This window comes from Triplophysa rosa, linkage group LG12 (genome assembly GCF_024868665.1).
Source record: "Triplophysa rosa linkage group LG12, Trosa_1v2, whole genome shotgun sequence".
Classification (NCBI taxonomy): Eukaryota; Metazoa; Chordata; class Actinopteri; order Cypriniformes; family Nemacheilidae; genus Triplophysa; species Triplophysa rosa.
This window is the reverse complement of record NC_079901.1, coordinates 12,968,893-12,992,547: the sequence shown is the minus strand read 5'-3', so window position 1 is coordinate 12,992,547 and position 23,655 is coordinate 12,968,893. Positions and strand designations below refer to the sequence as shown.

The 23,655-nt window shown below is 40.3% G+C and overlaps 1 protein-coding gene across 1 annotated transcript in view; it reads right to left on the bottom strand.

The window, feature by feature from the left end:
- si:ch211-195m9.3 (galaxin) overlaps positions 1–23,231 on the bottom strand; it is a 74,311-nt gene extending 51,080 nt beyond the window's left edge. The window contains exons 1-2 of the mRNA XM_057347360.1: positions 23,171–23,231; positions 17,153–17,276 (exon numbers count right to left, since the gene is read on the bottom strand). The gene's annotated coding sequence lies outside the window, so the exon portion shown is untranslated. The remainder of the gene's footprint in view (positions 1–17,152; positions 17,277–23,170) is intronic.
- Positions 23,232–23,655: the final 424 nt, after the last annotated feature.

Genomic DNA, 23,655 nt, shown 5'->3' with positions numbered 1-23,655 from the left:
AGTCCTTTATTTGGTTCTGTAATACAGTTCAATAGAAGGGAAGGAAGGAGGCGGGAGCCGGCGAACATTAACAAACTTTAATTCAAAAATAAACAAACAATAATCCAAGAATAAAAGGCCGGCAGCCACCTCACGGTCGACTGCCGGCCACACAAACATAAACAAACTTAACAGTTTCCGGGCGCGGGTCCTCTCTCTCGATGGTCCGGTCGCTCGTCCTCTTATGCTCCTGAGCTCCCCTGTGAGGCATGCGGGGACCGGCGGTCGCACAGCTGACACTCGTTGCCACTTACGCCGTCGGCTCCGCCTTACTCGCCCCACGGCTCTCGCCCCGCCTTCCTCGCTACATACCCCCATCACCCCTCACAGGCCGGGGGGCAGCACCGAGCCTGTGCTTACTCCCCCCCCCGGGGGGCCTTCTCCCATGAGGGCCCCAGTGACCGGGGCATGCACGGACGAGGCGAGAGAACGGAGCCGGGAGCTTCCCGAGCGACCGGGACGAGAGAGGGGAGAGAGGACAAAACAAACAAAAAAAAAAAGTGGTCCGGTTCCCTCCGCGGGTCTGCGGCGCTAGGTTGTGGTGCTGGACGTCCGGCGGACGGCCCGATCCTGGCGGCCGGCGATGGCTCCTGGCTGAGGGCAGCCGGCACTCCCGCGCTCCCTTCATGGCCGCCACCCCACCTCGTCCCAGGAGCACGGCCGCGGGCTCTTCGTCCCCACCGAATCCTCTTCGTTCCAGCACCACGGTCTTGGGCAGCCGCTGTCGGACGCCCTCGTCCACGCTGCCCGAACTCCTCAGCACCGCGAGGCCGCTCGGCAGCGAGGGCTCCTCGGCAGCATGTCCCTCCTTCCTCCCGGGTTTCGGCACCAATGTAATACGTTCGAGATAATGGAAGGAAGGAGACAGGGTCGGCGTAGCTGGTAAGGGGTTTATTAACTATTAAAAGGAAATAATATTTAAGTTGGCCTCCTGGCACAATCGCTCGTACTCTCCGTACAGCCTGGGTTTCTCTCGCTCCAGCTCTCTCGGTCTCTCGCCCTGTATAGCCACGCTTCTCTCTCCCGATGGTCCAGTCGCTCGTCCTCTTATGCTCCCGAGCTCCCCCGTGAGGCATGCGGGGACCGGCGGTCGCACAGCTGACACTTGTTGCCACTTACGCCGCCGGCCCCGCCTTACTCGCCCCACGGCTCTCGCCCCGCCTTCCTCGCTACAGGTTCCTATTATAGACTTCACTCTGTCCCAGGCTAGATGAGATTTACTGTAAACCGGATTTTTTTGGAATGACCAACTAGTTAGTCATCTTCTCTGTGAGATCATCCAAATTGGTACATGCCAGGTCATATCTTAAACATAAGAACTACCTATTTTTTTATTTTTCAGAGCAAGTTGTGAACAACTTGATGATAATTAGGCCCAGAGAGGCTCTTAGAAAAGATTTACTTGTCACCTTAATAGACCCATAACAGAGATATGGACACTTTTCCCCAGCCCTAGTTGAGCAGGTGACTGAGTAATTTATCCATTTTGAAATTATTAAATCACAGGTTACATAACAGTATTAATTTTGTCATGTCATATGCTTTGCAGTTCTAACACTTGAATAATTCATGAGATGTCAGATGCATTTTGAACATTTGCCTTAGCATAGGTCTACACCTGAAACAAAGAGCGCTTTTCCCCCATCATGCTGAATCGTTCTCGTTGCTTAAATGTTCCACTTCGTGCCGATCTGGGCCAGCCAGTACATAAATGGTCTCATTTTCCACCGCAGGGCTGATAGCGGAAATCTTTAGAATGTAAACATAAATCTGTCACGCGCTGCCATTGGTAACACAAGAGACTGAGGGTGCGTTTATATTTGGCATTAACATGCGATCTCGGTGATCCGAACAAGCAGATCGGATCTTCAGACAATCAGGACACAGCGCGTTTACACTTGTCAACAAGTGGCTTCCACATCTGGATAACTGATCGGATCTCTATAGTTTCCCACCCATTATTTTAATAAGCCTGCAATTTAAAAATAGCGCCGGTGCGGGGAGATTTCACACAACACGTATAACGGGGAGGATGAGCATGTTACAGATTTGATACGCAGCCATGTTGAACTCGAGGCAGCGGTGGGAAGTAAGTGGTCTCGTCTGTCCGAAACCGGACAGACAGAATAATGATACCGGGTGGGGTTTTCTGTGAAATTGTACTGGTAAATGTAGATAAACTGTCTGGATTGCGTTTACATTACACTGAGATCCGATCACAATGCGTCCTCGACTACCTCTGGATCAGGACACGCTGATCGGATCACATTCCGAGCAGAAGCGCGTTTACACTTGTCTTTCCAATGTGTATGTGGAAAACGCACCAGGTTCCGAAACAAACCCTTATGTGTGAAAACACCCTGACTCTCAAATGATTTGTTCCGCGATTCATCCGTCTAGTCCCTCCTATCAGAGTTTAAGTTCAGTGCAGTTGGCAACATTGTTACTTACCACCGCAACCTTTTAAACAAGAGAAAGTAAACTATTGCTATAAGTCAATATCATTCATCCAAATGCGTCATTGATGCCCGCGTGCGCTGTTATTACTTGATTGCCAAACGGGAACAACTCGTGCGGTGGTTTTAAACCCTCACGCGCATAGCAATTCCTGCGAGGAAAACCCCGAGCCACGCGAATCACAAGCTCTCTCGTGCACTGAAAACTCTGCACATTATAAACTCTCTCTGGCGCGAGGAAAAGCCCGAGCCGCGCGCATCACAAGCTCTCTCGTGCACTGAAAACTCAAAGCCCGCACATTATAAACTCTCTCTGGCGCGAGGAAAAGCCTAAGCCGCGTGCATTGCAAGCTCTCTTGCATGAAGAAATGCGCAATGCGCGTTTGTAATATTGATTTGCAACATATATTGGCAAACAGCCAACTATCGTCTAGGGAATCAGCTATCGCCGATAGGTCTGAGGATCGTCGATACACGATAGTATCGTCTATCGGAACAACCCTACTGTAGTTGGATGTCATATATATTATATGTGTAGATAGAGATGGTGGGGATTTTACCTTACCAGTTTGAGCCCGAGTCTGACGAAGAAGCATCCGAAGACGCTAATCCACAAGAAACTCCACCACGACTGGAGCAGGATGTTTCTGTGGCAAGTGACAACACTTTGTCAACAAAACTTCCAGTGTGACAACATGCATGTTGTGCTTTTGCTCATCAATGAAATAAAATATTATTTTTACTTAAAATACTGTTAATATGTTATTAATAATATTATTTCGTCTTAACTGTGCGTTGTCATGGTACATAGAGCATTTCAGAAAGTTTCACATATCCTGCAGTGAACGCGCCAAGATTATTGAAGCAATCTTCGGTGAAATGACGCGCGCACAGTAAAACCCTGGGCTTATACTCCTTTGGTATCGTTTGAAAAATTAATTGTAACCATTGTTCCCTCAGAAGTTCTTCCTTTGGTAGTTGAAATAAGACGGACTTAGTTTCACAATGTAGAACACAGGTTCTAGACATGATACACACGCATCACGAACGAGCGACAGTGTTTTGGGGGAGGAGACTAGTGAAGTTTTCGCGGCAGTCCCAGCCAAACGTAGGCGGGGACTATGTGTAGTGACGTAGATACGCGGCGGTTAGAGACTCGGACTAGCTCATGTCTTGTTTGCATGATTCAGAGTCGACTCCCATTTTTACAAGCCAATAACTTTGTTATTTATTCACCTTCGGACTTACAACTTGGCAGACAGCTTACTTTCAAACATGGCAACATAACACACTGCATGAAATGTAATTTTCATGATCTCATGCTACTTACTCTTTAAACATCCGTGGAAACTCCCACGCAAGGATTTCCCCTTAGAGCAGGGTCCCAATCCAGCAGCAACAGGACTCCGAAAACATTTTCATGCTCTTTAAGCATATAAGCCAAGTCCCAGTCAGATGCATTCAAATATATTTGGGGAAGCCCACATTAGCTTGGAAATCATCTACTTTTTGTGGAAGGAACAGGCGTTGGTTAATATTTTTGCCAATATCTTTTCCCTGTGTTTTCCCATGATGGGTCCGGCGGAGTGATTTAACCTTTTATGTACAGAGGTGTACATGTACATGAGCTCTCAAAAAGGCGTTTCTTGAATGGGTTTTGATGCACATCAGCCATGACACGGTTTGTAGACAGAACGCAAGCGCAGACAGTGAAAGGGTTAACAAAAGACTTTTAATATAATATGAACACAAAACAAAACCCACGAGGGGGAAAAATCACAAGACAATAAACTAAAACTAGACACAGACCAAAACACTGACTCGACTAGACTATAAATACAACTGACAAGGTTACAAACTTGACTAAACTCGACTAACTTCAATACAAGAACAGGATATTAGGCAAAACAAACTGCACAAGACAGAAAACACCAGGGCATTAAATAAGGGATCAAATCAAGAAAGGAACAGGTGAGGGGCATGAAACCATAACGAGATAGTTAATGAGGAAACGAGAGGGCGAGGACATAGACAAGACCGGAGAGCTCATGGCATGCCAAAACAAGCGATGCACATGCGCTTCCACACAAAACATGTGGGACTGTCATGATCCTGCCACAAGACTCGAAAAGCTTGACAAGATGAGGCAGAATCATGACAATGACACAGGAAACTACAGGATCATACTGTACACTGTCACCTACTCAGGTAGAGAATGACAAGTGAAAAATGTGTAAAAAATTCAATTCAATTTAGCTTTACAGGAAGAAAATCTAAACAAACCAAAATGTTAGTATAAGTAATAAAAATAACAAGCAGTCCATCTTTGCTCTTGGTTGTTGATAGAGATTGCCTGAGCTGGGATGATCAGTCAAGTCCACAGGCTCTCACAGGACTGCCAAAAACTTTTAGACTTAGGTTGTCATAATTCATGCATTAAAAGGGTTAGGAAACCATTAAAACACTAAGACCTTACAAACTAAAAACACCAATCAGACAACAAAATTTTGTTAGCATTGAAACCAGATCAGTCATGTATTTCAACTGTTTCCTTATGTAAAAAAAGACAGATTATTACTGCAGTATTTATGACATAAATACTTCTCAAATATCTTTTATCATTTATAATTTATTTTCAAGTGAAGGGAACATTCCTGTGCAATTTACAACTTCAAGTATACTCGAAGGTTCATTCTTACTTAATTCAATTTGATTTTCATAGCCTTGTATTTTTGACTAGTAGCGGGTATTTCTCAATACGATTTAGAGGTATTACATCTTGGATTTTGTCAGGCAAAAAAAATTCCACATTTAAATGTTATAAAAGACATAAAAATATATAATAAATATAATATTTTATGCTGATCTTGTAGCTGTTTTCTTTATAAGTTTATTTTCATATTTATTGGTCAATATTTTTTATTTCTTTTTGTTAAGTTTCTTGTTTCTTCAACAGATTTCTTCTCCAAAAACTACACTGAACTCTGTCAAAGAAATGCCTAGGGGATTCTGAATGGTCCAACTGAGCTGTAAAATCGCAACTAAATCTGACAATGGGATCTGTATTATCTAAGTCAATAAAATCAATAAAATCGCAATTGCATCTTTTATCAGATTTTTGATCATGCCCTAAGGTGTTAACACACCTAGTCATATCAGCAAGCAACAAGCAATCATCTTTGTGATTCTACAGTACATATTTTGTATCTTAGACACTGTCTGGATAAATGAGACATGAAACCTGCACCAGGTTGGAGGTTACAGACAAAAGTGTCTGGGAAAATCAGCAAAAGCCAATCCTCATGCTGTTTTCCGGGTGTTCATCGGAGACATTCCAAGCAAATGAATGAATAACAGACAGTCTTGCCTTCAATCCCTCCTTCATACAATACAGCCGGAATGTCTCTTATTTTTACATTGAATTTGGATGTGGAATGTGAAAAACGTAACAGAGACATGAACCAGATTACAAGCTACAAAGTTTGGGAATTGAAAGATCTAAGTCCATATAGTGACAGATGTACAGACGGTTTTATCTCCATAGTATTCAAGGCTGCAGCTGAACAATTGCTGTCAATTTAGATCATTAAACACATTTTAAAGCCACAGGTATGATACAGGCTGTCAAGATAAAATGTGTGCCACGCTTCCTTCTGAATGACTGTAGTTAATTTTTTTGCACAAGGGAAGCCTTAATTGACTGAAAGATAGACACAGGAAAATAGATGTTGTTTGGAGTCTTAAATCATAAATGATAGAGGCTGCAATAAACTATTTTCATACTTTCATACTGGTTTGATACAATCTGCAGGCTACTCATTAAATAAGCTACTTATAAAGTGGTTTAAGGTTTTAGCTGTGCAGCATATGAATTGAATTTGCATGCATAAACGTGCATATTTAAATCGGCGTGTTAAAAATAGAAAATCTACTAAAAGGACATCACACATCCTTTATGCAAGATTGTATACGTGGTGCAGTGAAAAAACGTTAAAGGGGAGGTGTGTTTAGAGCTACTTGCTTTCTCAAAAATTTACTGAAATAAACACTTTTACGAATTGCTGTAAAAAAAATGGCATATTATTTACAAAATAGGGGGAAAAAAAGGGTGTGAAAGAGGAGGGGATATGCAGAAAAGCGGTAGCCCGCAAAAAAAACGTTAAGGGAGTAACCCAGTCCTGCTCTAAATCAAGATGACCTTTAGATGCTCTGTGAAGTGAAATTACATGTTTTGCCTTGGAGGACCATAAATGCATGTGTTAGTGAGAAAAGTCAGTAGAGACTGAGAAACATCAGACAAATACAGCTGAAAGTGTAAGCATTTATTTTGACTATAACAGCATGGCTACTAACATCAAGTATATTATTGTAAATGAAATATTGATTCGAAATAATTTTATTGGGTCATTTGTAGTAAATGCAGACCCCCTGCAAGGAAAACCTGTGGCTTTTCAGTTTTAAGGCAAGATATGAAGTTCAAACAAGACGAATATGCAATTTGCAATGCATTTCTAAATATAATCTCATATATATTAATAATTATGCATTTTTATATTTCATTTATGCGTAATATTAAATGGCACCGGCCAAGATGACGCGCAGACCTGATGACCCTGTGTAATTAGTTTTGAGTGGTTGTAATCAAGAAATAACAGCCCTTGGAATGACGTGCCTAGCCAAGTCTTCCAGAGAGTTGTGCAATAACCCCAATAAAATAAGCATCAGAACAATGATTTTAGGAATTTAGGAACCAGTTTAAAACAAGTTTTAAAGGCCCACTGAAATCCTTTGGAACGCGCAGCATTATTTGACGTGTTGACGTCATTTTAACAGAAAAAATGCAGAGGGCACGAGACATATTGAGTGACAGAGGAGAATATATCGATTAAAGTCGATATTTTGGTTTGTTTTTCACACATAAAGCATTCTCGTCGCTTCAAAAAATTCAACTGAGCCACTATGCGCGGATGGACCAATTTAACAATGTCTTTAGTACTTTTCTGGACCTTGGCAAAAACTGACACCATGGTTTCAATGAGGAGGCCTGGAAAGCTCTCGGATGTCACCTAAATATCTCTATTTGTGCTCCGAAGACGCCGGAAGTTCTCTAAACATGTTTAACGTCATGTGAGTGAGTAAAACATCACATAAAGTTGATTTTTGGGTGAACTTCCACTTTAATGTTTACACTGTCTGGATTATCCATTATCTCCCATCTAGTGCATTATGCGTCATTCACCATGTAAGAAATAATAAATGTGCGATATGAGGCGCCACTTCAGCAGCTCTGATAGTCAAGGGGGCGGGACTCTCCGGATTCTAAAGCGGATTTGATTGGACAAGAACTTTGACGAGAGGCTGAAGTGTAGCGTTATGTCATGGAATTTCTAGATATTTTTAAAACGCACATGTAGAGTTGGGTATCAGTCAGTCAGGTTAATGTTTAAAGAATCGTGTACATATTACAAACCCGATTCCAAAAAAGTTGGGACACTGTACAAATTGTGAATAAAAACAGAATGCAATGATGTGGAAGTTTCAAATTTCAATATTTTATTCAGAATACAACATAGATGACATATCAAATGTTTAAACTGAGAAAATGTATCATTTTAAGGGAAAAATAAGTTGATTTTAAATTTCATGGCATCAACACATCTCAAAAAAGTTGGGACAAGGCCATGTTTACCACTGTGTGGCATCCCCTCTTCTTTTTATAACCGTCTGCAAACGTCTGGGGACTGAGGAGACAAGTTGCTCAAGTTTAGGAATAGGAATGTTGTCCCATTCTTGTCTAATACAGGCTTCTAGTTGCTCGACTGTCTTAGGTCTTCTTTGTCGCATCTTCCTCTTTATGATGCGCCAAATGTTTTCTATGGGTGAAAGATCTGGACTGCAGGCTGGCCATTTCAGTACCCGGATCCTTCTTCTACGCAGCCATGATGTTGTAAATGATGCAGTATGTGGTCTGGCATTGTCATGTTGGAAAATGCAAGGTCTTCCCTGAAAGAGACGACGTCTGGATGGGAGCATATGTTGTTCTAGAACTTGGATATACCTTTCAGCATTGATGGTGCCTTTCCAGATGTGTAAGCTGCCCATGCCACACGCACTCATGCAACCCCATACCATCAGAGATGCAGGCTTCTGAACTGAGCGCTGATAACAACTTAGGTTGTCCTTGTCCTCTTTAGTCCGGATGACATGGCGTCCCAGTTTTCCAAAAAGAACTTCAAATTTTGATTCGTCTGACCACAGAACAGTTTTCCGCATTGCCACAGTCCATTTTAAATGAGCCTTGGCCCAGAGAAAACGCCTGCGCTTCTGGATCATGTTTAGATATGGCTTCTTTTTTGACCTATAGAGTTTTAGCCGGCACGGTGGATTGTGTTCACCGGCAATGTTTTCTGGAAGTATTCCTGAGCCCATGTTGTGATTTCCATTACAGTAGCATTCCTGTATGTGATGCAGTGCCGTCTAAGGGCCCGAAGCATCCAGTATGGGTTTCCGGCCTTGACCCTTACGCACAGAGATTGTTCCAGATTCTCTGAATCTTTGGATGATATTATGCACTGTAGATGATGATAACTTCAAACTCTTTGCAATTTTTCTCTGAGAAACTCTTTTCTGATATTGCTCCACTATTTTTCGCCGCAGCACTGGGGGAATTGGTGATCCTCTGCCCATCTTGACTTCTGAGAGACACTGCCACTCTGAGAGGCTCTTTTTATACCCAATCATTTTGCCAATTGACCTAATAAGTTGCAAATTGGTCCTCCAGCTGTTCCTTATATGTACATTTAACTTTTCCGGCCTCTTATTGCTACCTGTCCCAACTTTTTTGGAATGTGTAGCTCTCATGAAATCCAAAATGAGCCAATATTTGGCATGACATTTCAAAATGTCTCACTTTCAACATTTGATATGTTATCTATATTCTATTGTGAATAAAATATAAGTTTATGAGATTCGTAAATTATTGCATTCCTTTTTTATTCACAATTTGTACAGTGTCCCAACTTTTTTGGAATCGGGTTTGTAGATATCTATGATTGTCGGGGTGCATGCATTAAAGTGACTGATGTCTGCTTGACTGGCGCATTATTGAACCAATGAGATAAGAGAAAACGGTGAGTCATCAAGAACCTCATTTGATTGGGCACAAGAAGGTAGCCCCGCCTCCCCGCTCACGCTTGCAAACCTAAATGAGTGAGACAATCGTGCCAAAACTGTAAGCTCAGCTACAAGCGAGACGGAACCGTACACATCGGTTTATTGCAAGAAACAGTTTTCGCCTGCGTAGGCAAGATGTTTGCAACAGATTTATTTTACATACACAAAGACAGGTTCTGCGCGATGAGTCTGTTTCACAGTTCATAACACCATTGTTTTTGCAGGCACACCTCTGTTTACAGACTCGCAATGCTTTTGGCCGTATTTCAGCGCAAAAAACGTGTCAAAAGTGTAAGCGTGGAAAAAACGGAGGTCAGAAGAATACAGATCATAATTATTTGACGTAATATGAAGTTGCCGTTTCACAAAACATGAATTACGCTTACGAAAAATGATACAATGCTGCAAAACTTGTTTTCTTTCGCTTGCAGCTTGATTTACACCTTTACAAAACTTTTTTTGCGAATGCAAATTTATTTTATGCTTGCAATGTCATGTACGCTTTTACAAATGTTATGCTGCGCATGCAAATCTTTTAGGCATGAATTTACCTTCATATCTTTGGTATCGGTGTATCTAAATGAGTACGAGTACATGAGCTTGGTATCGGGCCCAATACCGATACTTGTATCGGTGCATCCCTAACTACCATAGTAGAAAAAATGATTGTATATTTTTTTGTTTGATATTTTGAAGAATTTAGGAAAGCAAACAGTTCTGAGGCACCTTTGACTACCATTTCATTTTTTCCTACTATGGCAGTCAATGATGTCCCAGAACTGAAAATTGCTAACATTCCTACAAATATCTTCCTTTGTGTTCAGCAGAACAAAGAAATGTATACAGGTTTGGAACAACTTGAGGGTTCGTGATTAATGACAGAATTTTCATTTTTGGGTGAACTATCACTTTAATCTTTATGCTACGGTAGAGAGACATCCCCCCTCCCCCAAGTTCTTAGTGAAATGTTCTCATACCTTAGAAATTAGTCATCAATATTATTTTTTAATTTAAGAAAATTGATGGCAAAACCCTGAAAGAAACAGTCAAGTATCTTAAAGCGTCAATGGCATTGGCACTCAAAATGGTGCTTACTAAAAAACAGTCTACTGTACTATAAACAGAACTCTGCAAAACAGTACATTCCTCACTACATTCCGGAGTTCCCAAAAACGCAGCTGTGAAGCATGACAAAGAGCCATCTGGTTTTATTCAGAAAAAAAACAGTAGGAATTAAGGAGACAGATACCGTAGTTACGGTAATATTGGCAACAATATTATTAGTTAGTGAGTTACTGAATTCATGTGATTAATTCTGAACAGTAAACATTGGCTAGACTAAACATTACTTGAGCCTTACATTTCAATGCGTAACCGAGGTGCTCATTCACAAAACGTGTATAAAAAATGGTCAATACTGTTTGCATTTTCAAATCTGCCGCTTTCTGATACTAATGTTATTTTTCAGATCTCTCGTTTTCATACAATTTGAAGGATTTCCAGAAGTTTTGTGCTGTATGGAACGAAACCCATTTTTAAATATTTACATGTGCACCAATAATTTGACTATATACTTTCATGAGAGTAAAGCCCAATTTACTTTTCGTACCCCACGCTGTAGCCTGATGCGCACCTCTCCAAAAATGCAACAGCACGTCAATTCGATGCAGACCGCAAGCGCTGTGATTGGTCTGCTTGAACCCCTTACTCTATGGGATCAGAATCGTTGCATTATTCTGAATAAATAAACTATGATCCGCAAATAAATATAGAGAGTTTCACAAACATTTTTTAAATCCACATATGCACAAAAAGCGAACCATAAATATATGTTAGACGTTCCACAAAAAGAAATGGAATTCACAAATAAATACAATGAGATTTGCAAATAAAAAATATTTACAAATTTATTTTAATGGCATTTATTTGTAGATCGCTTTCTGCACATTTGTGGATCGCTTTCTGCACATTTGTGGATCAGTGCACGCATTTGTGGATGGCTCTCTGTGCATTTTGAAACATTTCTAACATCAAGACGTGCACACAATCCACAAATAGGTGGACTCCGCCCACTATCTACATAAGCCAATCGGGTAACTTCTGCTTTCGTTGTCCAATAGGGCATGTTCTAACTTCAGCCAATCACGTTTTGCTCTGCACTATGATTCAGGGAGCTAACATGGCGGCTAGTGGCGGTCTAAAATGCGTGATATATGAAGAAATGAGAATGGCCTCTTCTTTATACTACTCATAATGATTGGTTGTGTTTATATGCATTGTCCATATGTTAGTAACAAACGACTGAAATGTTTATGACTTGATAACAGCGTGCACGGACTGGGGTGGACAATCCCCATCCCGGTGACTGATTTGGTCTGCTGCCAGCCAGCCGTTTTATTGTCTTTACGTACCAAAGTGATGAATTCCGATTTTGGCATTCTATAAAATATAATCTGTTTCCCCGATACTGCATGGGTAGGCAGCTAGTTCGCGTCGCACACTCAGCGCGTGCCTCCTTTCAATGTGTGCAACGTTTGCATTGCAATGCGCACTGCAGCTGTCGGTGTACTACCAGTATAACGATGGCAGAATTAACGTGGCGGAAATCATCAGTACTGTGAATTTGTATGTCATTCATAATTCAAAATAAAACTTAATTTAATCAGTCATCTCGGTTTATCCCATTCCTGAATGATCTCTGCTGTGGTTAAACTACTGTCTAACTCTTTGCCACAACAAAAGATGCCGATCCTTTGACTATGATCTTGTGCACACAATATATTCTCAAATTCACACAGCAACCCATAAGTAAATGATGTAGGCCTAGTAAAATTTGTGTTTTCGAACCTTACCATAGTAAATGTTGGTATACAACTGCAGATAATCAATTTACTGTAGTTAATAATAAGGGCTGTGGCTCTCAGTATAGTGTGTTATACGATATATGTCTCCATTTTTCCTGGTGCTAAATAAATCAATATTGTTGGGTTATAATTATGTATATGTTGCTGCCTTTTAAATGACACATAGGACAGCTTTAAAATACTGTTTATTTCATTTATTTGTTGGCAAATAAAAAACAACGGGGGCAATAAGAATGCAAGGGAGGCAACACAAGTTTTCTCTTTTATGAAAAAAGAATGAAGCAAAATATAAAATTGCCTAATAAAAATTAATTGAAACTAATTGTACAAATTAATGGGTTCACCATACAAATGCACAAAGGCACTGGATATTACAGGGCATTTCAGTAAAGCCCTTTTCATACAGAGATTTGTCCCGAGATGATGTCACCCCCCTTGCGGTGATTTTGGCTTTTTTATAGTTTTTATAGTTCAATAGCGCGGTTTGCTATATTATAACCGCATTCCTTCTATATTTAGTGCCAAATAGGCCTAAAAAAGGTTATTATATAGCATACATTGTTGGTTTTTAAATGATAAAGATATCAATTTAAAACAAAATAAGTACTTTTTATGTAGTCTATTTATTGGTAAATGCAGAACACTGAAGAATGAGACGCAAGAACCAAGAAGCCTGTTTTTACTACTTTAACTGCAATACAAAAGGGCAATTATTTTGTTTTAGATGTTTTTGTTTAGAAAATACAAGCATGCTCAGGTAGGCTCAAATCAGTCTGTTAGCAAAAAAAATCGCTCCTCCACGTCGTGTACATCAAGAGACACACAAGACTTGTTTTAAAGAAGAGATTCTTTTGAGGAGATTCCCCCCTTCAATGTAAAGTGCTTTGAGTGCCCAGAAAAGCGCTATATAAATGTAACGAATTATTATTAATTATTAAAGGTTGCTAAGCGATCAAGTTTACTGAAGTACTCTATCATTCCATCTACCTCATGAACAGTTGAACAGTTAAATGTTCTCCCCACTGTGCAATAAATATGTGCAATACTCAACTACTCACTTATACTCATATTTATTTATTATACATATGTTACTGATTTAATATATCATACAGCTATCCCATTCCCTTACACAATTTGTATATAGCACCTTATAACTTGTACATACATACATAGCACATACATACAATATTAGCATCCGCTGCTCTTTTGACATACTGTATATTGTTTTTTTTCATATGTGTATTATCTATTACATATTTATTTTTTACTATTTTGTTACCTGTGTCTTGTCAATTTCAACTGTATATGCACTGGAAGCTTCTGTCACTAAGACAAATTCCTCATGCGTAGAGCACATTTGGCAATAAAGCTCCTTCTGATTCTGATGTATGTTCTTTGCGTTATTATGGGAAACTTTATATGAGCTGTTCATATGATATGGGGAATTGTGGACAGAATTGTCCCATATGGTCATCTCGCAATATACTTACCCTGCCACTATAAAGACAACGCTTACTATTGTTAATGTTATGGGTAGTGTTTCATACACTGATCATTTTGTCTTGGCAAAGAGTTAGACAGTAAACAGAACAGTTTAGCCACAGCAGAGATCATTCAGGAATGGGATAAACCGAGATGACTGATTAAATTAAGTTTTATTTTGAATTATGAATGACATACAAATTCACAGTACTGATGATTTCCGCCACGTTAATTCTGCCATCGTTATACTGGTAGTACACCGACAGCTGCAGTGCGCATTGCAATGCAAACGTTGCACACATTGAAAGGAGGCACGCACTGAGTGTGCGACGCGAACTAGCTGCCTACCCATGCAGTATCGGGGAAACAGATTATATTTTATCGAATGACAAAATCGGAATTTATCACTTTGGTACGTAAAGACAAAAAACGGCTGGCTGGCAGCAGACCAAATCAGTCACCGGGATGGGGATTGTCCACCCCAGTCCGTGCACGCTGTTATCAAGTCATAAACGTTTCAGTCGTTTGTTACTAACGCATATAAACACAACCAATCATTACTTAGTATAAAGAAGAGGCCATTCTCATTTCTTAGTATATCATGCATTTAGACCGTCGCTAGCCGCCATGTTAGCTCCCTGAATCTTAGTGCAGAGCAAAACGTGATTGGCTGAAGTTAGAACGTGCCCTACGAAAGCGGAAGTTACCCGATTGGCTTGCGTAGATAGTGGGCGGAGTCCACCTATTTGTGGATTGTGCGTACGTCTTGATGTTAGAAATGTTTCAAAATCCACAAATGCACAGAGAGCCATCCACAAATGCATGCACTGATCCACAAATGCGTGCAGCGATCCACAAATGTGCAGAAAGCGATCTACAAATAAATGCCATTAAAATAAATTTGTAAATATTTTTTATTTGCAAATCTCATTGTATTTATTTGTGAATTCCATTTCTTTTTGTGGAATGTCTAACATATATTTATGGTTCGCTTTTTGTGCATATGCGGATTTAAAAAATGTTTGTGAAACTCTCTATATTTATTTGCGGATCATAGTTTATTTATTCAGAATAATGCAACAATTCTGATCCCATATTCCTCAGATAAAAAAAGCTGATACCATTGCGTTTACTCACACGCAATTCTGAATGAATGATCCATTATATTTACTGTAACAACTCAAGCAGCAACAAACGTAACTGTTTACTTGCCGCTATGACTGCTAATGCTTCTCCATCAACATACACAACAAGCTGCTTCTTTGGCTCTTGTCCTAGTTACACAACTGACACTGACATTAAGTCGCATTAAGATATTTACACAACACAACAAACCTTTACTTTTTACTGGCATTATTCACAGGCACAGCACAAATTATAAACTTGGATACAGCATGTTTGTTACTGGCCATTGATTTAATTTAAGTCAAATGCAAAATGTATTTCTACAGACTTAGTTTATGGTTTCCCTGATAGCACACATACTGTACATCTGGGAGATGTCTATTAGATGTCTGCATTTACATCTGCAAGACGTATTTTTATGATAGTTCAATAATCTTCAATACGTTTGCAATTCGCTTCATTGCCTCTAAGAGTCGCCAACGGACAAAAACCACGAGAAATGTATGTACGCCAGACATGAAGTTGGCGTAGAGCAGTGGTTCCCAAACTGGGGTACGCTTACCCCTGGGGGTACGCCAGGTGACAGAGGGGGTACGTGAACAAAATCCTGAAATCTACTGTTAATTATAACGCACCTGACAATCAAGGCATGTTTTTCTCACAAGCTGAATATAAAGACGTGCTCCCTCTAGTGTACACACAGCAAAAAAGTAGTCACGTAGTGCCATAAAAGGTCAAATTCATGTCATCCAATCAAAAAATATGCGTCCACTCATGCGTAAGCGCACGTCTTTACGTACCGCATGTGACTTCGCACAAAAATTACTGACAGACTTCTGGATAGCTTTGCATGCAGAGTATCGTGCCTTAGCCGATTACGCTTTGAAAACATTACTGCCCTTCTCCACAACGTATCTTTGCGAGAGTGGGTTTTCAGCACTTGCCCACATAAAGAACAAATATCGACACAGACTCTGCATAGAGAATGATTTGAGACTCAGACTTTCTCCGATACAACCAAACATCACAGAGTTATGCAAGTCATTTCAAGCACATCCATCTCATTAAGCAGTGAGTCATTTATTTATATATGAGTCATATATCATTTATTGTTTGATAAAAGAAAATTACATGTATTTAAAATGCAAATAAAAAAAGTTTGAGACCACAATTGTTAATGTAAGAAAGGGGGTACGCAGAATGATGTTAAGTCCTTGGGGGGGTACGCTATTGTAAAAAGTTTGGGAACCACTGGCGTGGAGGAATGCACATTCTCACCTTAATTTCACTGTTAGTACATCCGACAGCGACCGTGAAAGCTGGGGTACTCAAAGTTTTTGTGCGTACGCAGCGTTGATACATGAGGCCCCTGGAGATCTGGAAAACATCTGCTGTGTAAAAATACCTGCCGAACATCAGAGGCTGCATTCACATTTGTCATTTACATGCGACCTGTATCTGGATGTTGTCCAGATACACATTGGAAAGACAAGTGTAAACGCGCTTCTAATTGGAATGTCATCCGATCAGCGTGTCCTGATCCAGAGGTAGTCGAGGACGCATTGTGATCGGATCTCAGTGTAATGTAAACGCAATCCAGGCAGTTTATTTACATTTACCGGTACAATTTCACAGAAAACCCCGCCCGCTATCATTATTCTCTCATCTGTCCGAAGTCTGTCAGACTGCGCAGCAGATGAAAAATACAGTGGAAAGTTTACTCTTGCTCCCGAACGTTGTTAATTTTCCCACTAAATTATCGTGGATACTTTATCAGACCTACAGAGGATGTATGTCAAATCGCACGAGATGTTTTACTTGACCACTTCAGATTTATCATCACATAGGCTATTTGTGACTGCCACAAACGGGTTTTACTCACACAGTGCCAGCAAAGTTTTTAAACGCATCATTAGTTTATTTTCATGTCACAGACACGACTAGCAGCACTATACCAGCTTGTTTCTAACATACATGTGTGTGTATTTACTGTATACGCCGTAATATACTCACCGTTTTCCCGCTGTCCCGAGGGCTTCTGCCGCTTGTGTCTCGTCCCGTTCCCGGGAAGACAGAAGCGGCATCCACGGAGCTCTGAATACACTGTATACAGGGCCGGACTTAAGAGGATGGGGGCCTGCATTAACATGAAACCAACAATGAGCAATACAGTTGTCAGCATTTATTAATCTTGTTTATTGTTAGTTAATGCCAAATACAATTGTTCATGTTAGTTCATGGTGCATGTTCAATGTTTTTAAAAATATTAGTAAATACTGAAAATAAAGATGAACAAATGCAGACATGTAATCTAATGCTTAACTAATGTTAACAAATGCAACTGTGTAAAGTGTTTAAAATATATTAGTATTCTATTGCAATTCCATCAGTAAAGCTTATGACAGATCTATGAGTTTGAAATGCACATTAAAATTGTATTCATATAATGAGATGAAACGTCTTATTATGGCTTAAATAGTTTCATAATAATGAGATGGGTCCATAGTTTTGTAAAGTCTAGTTAACTGAGGTTGTGCAGGGCAAATAGGGCACCCCTCTGTTATAAATCGTTTTAATTACTTTATATCTAACATAACATAATTTTCATGTCAAATTCTTAAATGTAAATCTAAGAGACTGTTTAATGCAGCTCACAGGCCATGAATCCATGAATGGTATATCTGCAAGGTATCATCTTAATTAAGCATTTACATTTTGCCAGAGATCTCAACGTCAGACATGAAATAACTATCTAAACGCAGTTTGAAAAAGCACGAGCAGTTTGTCCCTTCACGCGTCCCGTAGTTCGGTTGTTTTAACTTTGTTTATTAGTTAGCAGAATGTTTTCATTTTTTATTTACATGGATGGATTTAACAGTGTTTGCATATTAACAGTGTTTGCATATTATTTACAAGAACCGCTTATGGCCACAGAACGGGAGATATTAGAAATAAACTCTATATTACCAGTTTTTATTCAGAGTTGTCTGCAGAACACAACACTTTTCATTACACGTTTTTTGTAAAAGTGAAGAAAGTGTAACAACAACAACAACAACAGCTAGTAGACTCTACTGCATCTCCCTGTCGATGAACCGATCTGTCGTCTTCAGTGAGCGGACACAGACTGTGAGGAGCGAGCGTCAAATGGATAACGCGGAGTGGAATAATATAGCGGTGTATTAAGAGCAAGTTTTTCGCGGGGATGTGAATCCTCTCTACTCTACTTCGCCTACCAAAGACGGGCGCCAGCCTGTGAGGGCAAATGGGCAGCGGCTCAAGCCACAGTGCCACCCCGTGAACGCGTTCCGGCTCACGTCGGTCCGCGAGTTTCAAAGGAGAAATACCTGAAATAAAACCGGAGGGTGGCGGCCTGGCGGGAGATGGTGCCAGGTATGCTGTGGATTCTCTGCCTAAAGATCAAGGTGTGGTGCCATGGGTGTAAAGAATCATTATTTCCTAAATGCTGTTCTTTCGCGTTCTTGTCTCTCAGTTTTTGGTTTTCTTTAAGCGCGGCACTGCGATTGCGCTTTGTCAGCCATTAGAGCGTCTTAATGAGCAGTAGTGATGGGTCGTTCTTGAACGATTCGTTCATTTTGAACGAATCTTTAATGTGACTCGGGAAGAACGAGTCGTCTTAGGGAGTGATTCGTTCAGTCGCGCATGCGCATTGCGCAACATTCTATGGGTCCTGTACTGGAATTCAAGAAGAACGAACGATTCAAACCCGAAGACTCGAGAGGTGAACTAATCAATTCTCTTTCCGGCTCTGACTGCATTGGTTTAGCTTACGACGCTGTCACGTGATGAACGAAGGAGTCAAACCCGAAGACTCGAGAGGTGAACTAATCAATTCTCTTTCCGGCTCTGACTGCATTGGTTTAGCTTACGATGCTGTCACGTGATGAACGAAGGAGTCAAACCCGAGGACTCGAGAGGTGAACTAATCAATTCTCTTTCCGGCTCTGACTGCATTGGTTTAGCTTACGACGCTGTCACGTGATGAACGAAGGAGTCAAACCCGAAGACTCGAGAGGTGAACTAATCAATTCTCTTTCCGGCTCTGACTGCAATTGGTTTAGCTTACGACGCTGTCACGTGATGAACGAAGGAGTCAAACCCGAGGACTTGTCAGATAAGTGGTGTGGTGAGCTAATCATAGACTAAAGACCCAGGTAAACAATGAATTAAGCTTTTCTGTTTCTTATAGCATTATAGTTTTGTATTGTTTGTAATGTGATCGACGTTTGCATAATGAACGAAATGAACGATATGACTCGAAAAAAGATTCGTTCATTTTGCTGAACGAGACTCAAAGATCCGAGTCAGTAAAATGATCCAAACTTCCCATCACTAATGAGCAGACAGGTTTCAACTGCGGTAAACGTGACGGATAGAATCCACAAATGACCAATCAGGAAACGCCAACATGACTGACGGAACGTTTAGCCAATTAAACGACATCATTCCTTACATAAGGCAGTGTTATTGAACCTTGGTAGGCCAATGCACAAAGTTTAAATGAAAAATAAAATGACTGGCATATAACTAAACAAATCAAATGAACGAGAGCAGGCGGGCCCCCTGAAGGGCGGGGCCCCTGGGCTGGAGCCCAGTCAAGGCCAATGGTAAGTCCGGCCTTGACTGTATATATAATTTACACACATAAACAAGATTGTATAGTGTTGCTAATAGCTGATGTCAGTAAACACAATATTTAGGGCGCAAACCAAAGAAACGATGCGCTGTCACTTTCAGCCGAACCAACCAAATAGACAAGAACGATGTAGTGATCGGTTTTGATAGTATAGTAACTTCGGCCTACTTAAGTGATTATTTTATCTGTCTGTGACATTAATAAACAAATGATGTGTTTAAAAACACCGTTAAAGTCTGTGTGCATGCGTGCGTGCATGCGCGAGTGAAACCCACCACAGCTTGAATATGTGATTGTGGTACGGCTGAAGTGGTCAAGTACAAAAGCTTGTGTAATTTGACAAACATCCTCTGCTTATATTTTCACATATAAGATCATTAATCGTTTTAATAACTCCAGCTTGGTGGTCCAAACAATTACTATCAAATCATTAGCCACATCAATCACACCACCACCTGTTAAAAACATTGCTATTAATTTGTAATTGATAAAATTATTGACATATTATTGTCACACGACCCTTATGGGAGTATTCTATCAACTATGCAATTAAGTAAGAACATACAAAAGCATGAGCTAAAAAAATACAACCCTTAGTCTATGACAATGGCAGTGTTGGACTTATTAGAGAACATTGTCAATGGCCGATTCCAAAGAGAACAAGTTTTTAGGGTGCCAGCGTGCCAGTGGACATTCCTGCTGTTGCACCTTCTGAGTCTAAATAACCACAGGCACATGTCAACTGTGATTTGAGTCTGTTCATTATTAATGGGTGCACGCATTTGCCATAAATGCAATGGATATGTAAAATCTCTGGTGTACTTTTTGTCAGCTATAGGGTTGGGCGATGTTGGCATCGGCATCGGACGATGCCTACAGTGAAACATTGCGATGGACGATGACATCGGGGGGCCGAGGCAGGGGTTGGGGTATATCAGTTTGCTAGATGGCCATCTGCCAAAACATTAAAAACAATTATATCAGCGCACCAGACTGCGACCAAAACCCATTTTGTGACCAGTTTTCAAGACAGCATGATTTTTTTTCACAAGTCCTCGCACATGTACGAATTTTTGTACGTTTTACAAATTTGGAATTTCTTCCAGTTGTTATTTCATGTGGAAAGACGAGTAGATCTGTGTGTGTGTGATAAGTCAACTGCTCGGGTCACGTGGCACTGATGTTTCCCGCTGCCATTGCGGACGCGCACAGTTCAGGTCTTCATTGACAAGTTTACACACACACAACGTGAGCGTATTACTTTCTACGTCCGTCTCCGTCTAACGCACACAATCTGAGTCTTCCACAGCAATGGATACAACTCCAGAGAGTAAAGTGTCGCCCACAATGGAGGCAACTCTCTGCTCAAAGGCTGTAAGTTCATCGACCCCTCTACCACCGCCTGTTCTGCCCACACTTTATATATCAGACCACTTCTTTTTAAGTTCATTTACAGTGCGATTTTCTGATCCCACCGCGTTGACAGCATCAGCCAAACTCTCCCACTCATTTTTTTCCCTTTTGTTATAAATTCCGGAGGACAAAGTTCCAAATAAAATATTTTTCCTCCTTTCTACCTCCGATAGTAGCACCTCTAACTCACATACCGTGAACTTTCGTTTCTTGCTGCTTGCTTTTGCCATTTTCTTGCTGCTTGATTCGCAAAAGTGGACGCATTACCATATTCAAATGTATTTAATTGAGGGAGGAGACAGGGTGGGGTGTTGTGCTCGTGCGCTCAATTTCGCGTTAATTGTGATGTACAAAGAGAATATGCATGAGATTCTGCGTATGCAGAGATTCATACATCTGAGTTTTTTTGTGCATACGCACATTTACAGCTTTGTCCGTACGCAATGTTTTAGTATGGAATCAACGCAAGTCTTTGTACATGAGGCCCTAGGTCTTTAGCAGACATCTTACAGACATACCTGTGCCTGTACCCATATCTGGGTTTGGGTGCTGTGATTAACAGAAATATGATGGCAATGCCTCTGCAACTGGGATTGTCTACTCTGGCATTGTGTTCTTCATACTGTTTTTTGAATGAAGGTAGAGAGGAGAGTGAGTAGTGAGTTGGCAGTCAGTTGTGTGAGTTGGCAGAGTTCAGCGAGTGAAAGGAAGACTTCCAAATGTCATGTTTACAAATCTGCAAATCACTCTGGGTGCGTGACACGTCACCCATGTATGCCACAAGCACATGCACACTTTGGTTAGTGCAGAGTAGATGTGATTAGAGAAGGGTTTACATGCCTGTTAACTGCAAATAAAATATGCATACACCACATATTTTACTACAATTATGAGCATAATCACATTATCTGGATTTAATCATTGTGTTCACACGAGAAGTTCGTGTTCAAGGCAACAATATTGCCTAAATCTCATTATAATCGCATCACAAGCCTGCATGTAAACACGGTCAGTGTAAAAAACTATAAAAAATACCCTGAGTTAACACACCCAGTCTACAGACATCAGCAAGGCACCAATCTTTGTGAATATACATATTTTGTATCTTAGACACTGTCTGGATAAATGAGACATAAAACTTGCACTGAGTTTGAGGTCACAGACACTTGTGTCTGGAAAATTCAGCAATAGCCAATCAGAGAGAATGGCTTTCCTCATGTTGTTCAACTGAAACATTTCAAGCACCAATTCAACCAAATCTCTATAAAAACAGTATTGCCTTTAAACCCTCCACAGAAACGTGTCTTATTTTTACTTATTTTACTGGAATAAGCAGAAATACAGACATATGAGCCAAATAATAAACAACAAAGTTTAGGCAGTCAAGGCTGTAGAAGCGTGTAGACCATCCAACACATTGCAAATTTGACACCGGTTGTATTAACAAGGGAAGTTTTTAATGTTAACTGAAAATAACTGAAAGCAAAACACAGAAAGATGAGATAAATGTTCTCATCCAAGATCTAAAGCTTCAATAGAATATTAATATCATACTCCCATGCAATCTGCAGGCTTCTCATATTAAATAAATATGAGCTGTACAGCATATGAAGGGAGTTTACATGCATAAACATGCAGGTTACAATGAATGTGTTAAAAAAGAGAAAAAAATAGCTGAAAGCAGATTATATGTCCATCATGCGAAAGATTGTCTTCATGGTGTAATATGAAAGTCTTTGAGACCTGTTTGAATCGTACTTGTTTCCTCAGTAATTCACTGAAATATACACTTGCATTGCTATAATTCCTATTGCGAGAAATTCTAATATACAGTATGTATGGGTCAAGCAAAGTCTTACAGCTGATAATATAATGTTAGTACTGAACAAATGTCACAGTGAAATCTCTAACATCAGGCTGGAATTAGTACCACAACAGAATCGTGCATGAACAGGACCTACTTGATTAAAGCACGGTGTCTTCTTAACCAAATCTCTACAGAAGCGGAGCTTTGCAGATCTTCTCCTGCGGAAGAAAAAATGGCAAATATTATTAAAAAATCTGGAAGACATGGAGGAAAAGGGGAGGGGAAACGGAGAAGTGACAGCGCACTGAAAAGCGAAATGTACAACCCAACCCTACTCAAGATCGAGACGGATGAAATCTAAGAAAATTAATCTAGAAAATAAATCTTTTTTTGTCATTTAAGATGAACAAGATGATCGATGTGCCTTTACAGAGACAGTAGGTATCTGAATGAAAAAATAACTGGCCTGTTAAAACATTGGCACTTTTACTATACCCATTTAGGCTCAATTGATGAAACAATTATTAGGTAAATATTGTTTATTTACTTTTAAAAAGTATTGTTCAGACCTCTGCTGGCAAGGAAATAAAGAAACTGAATCTCTTGGAACTTTAATTGAATACCCCTGCCCAGAGCCGT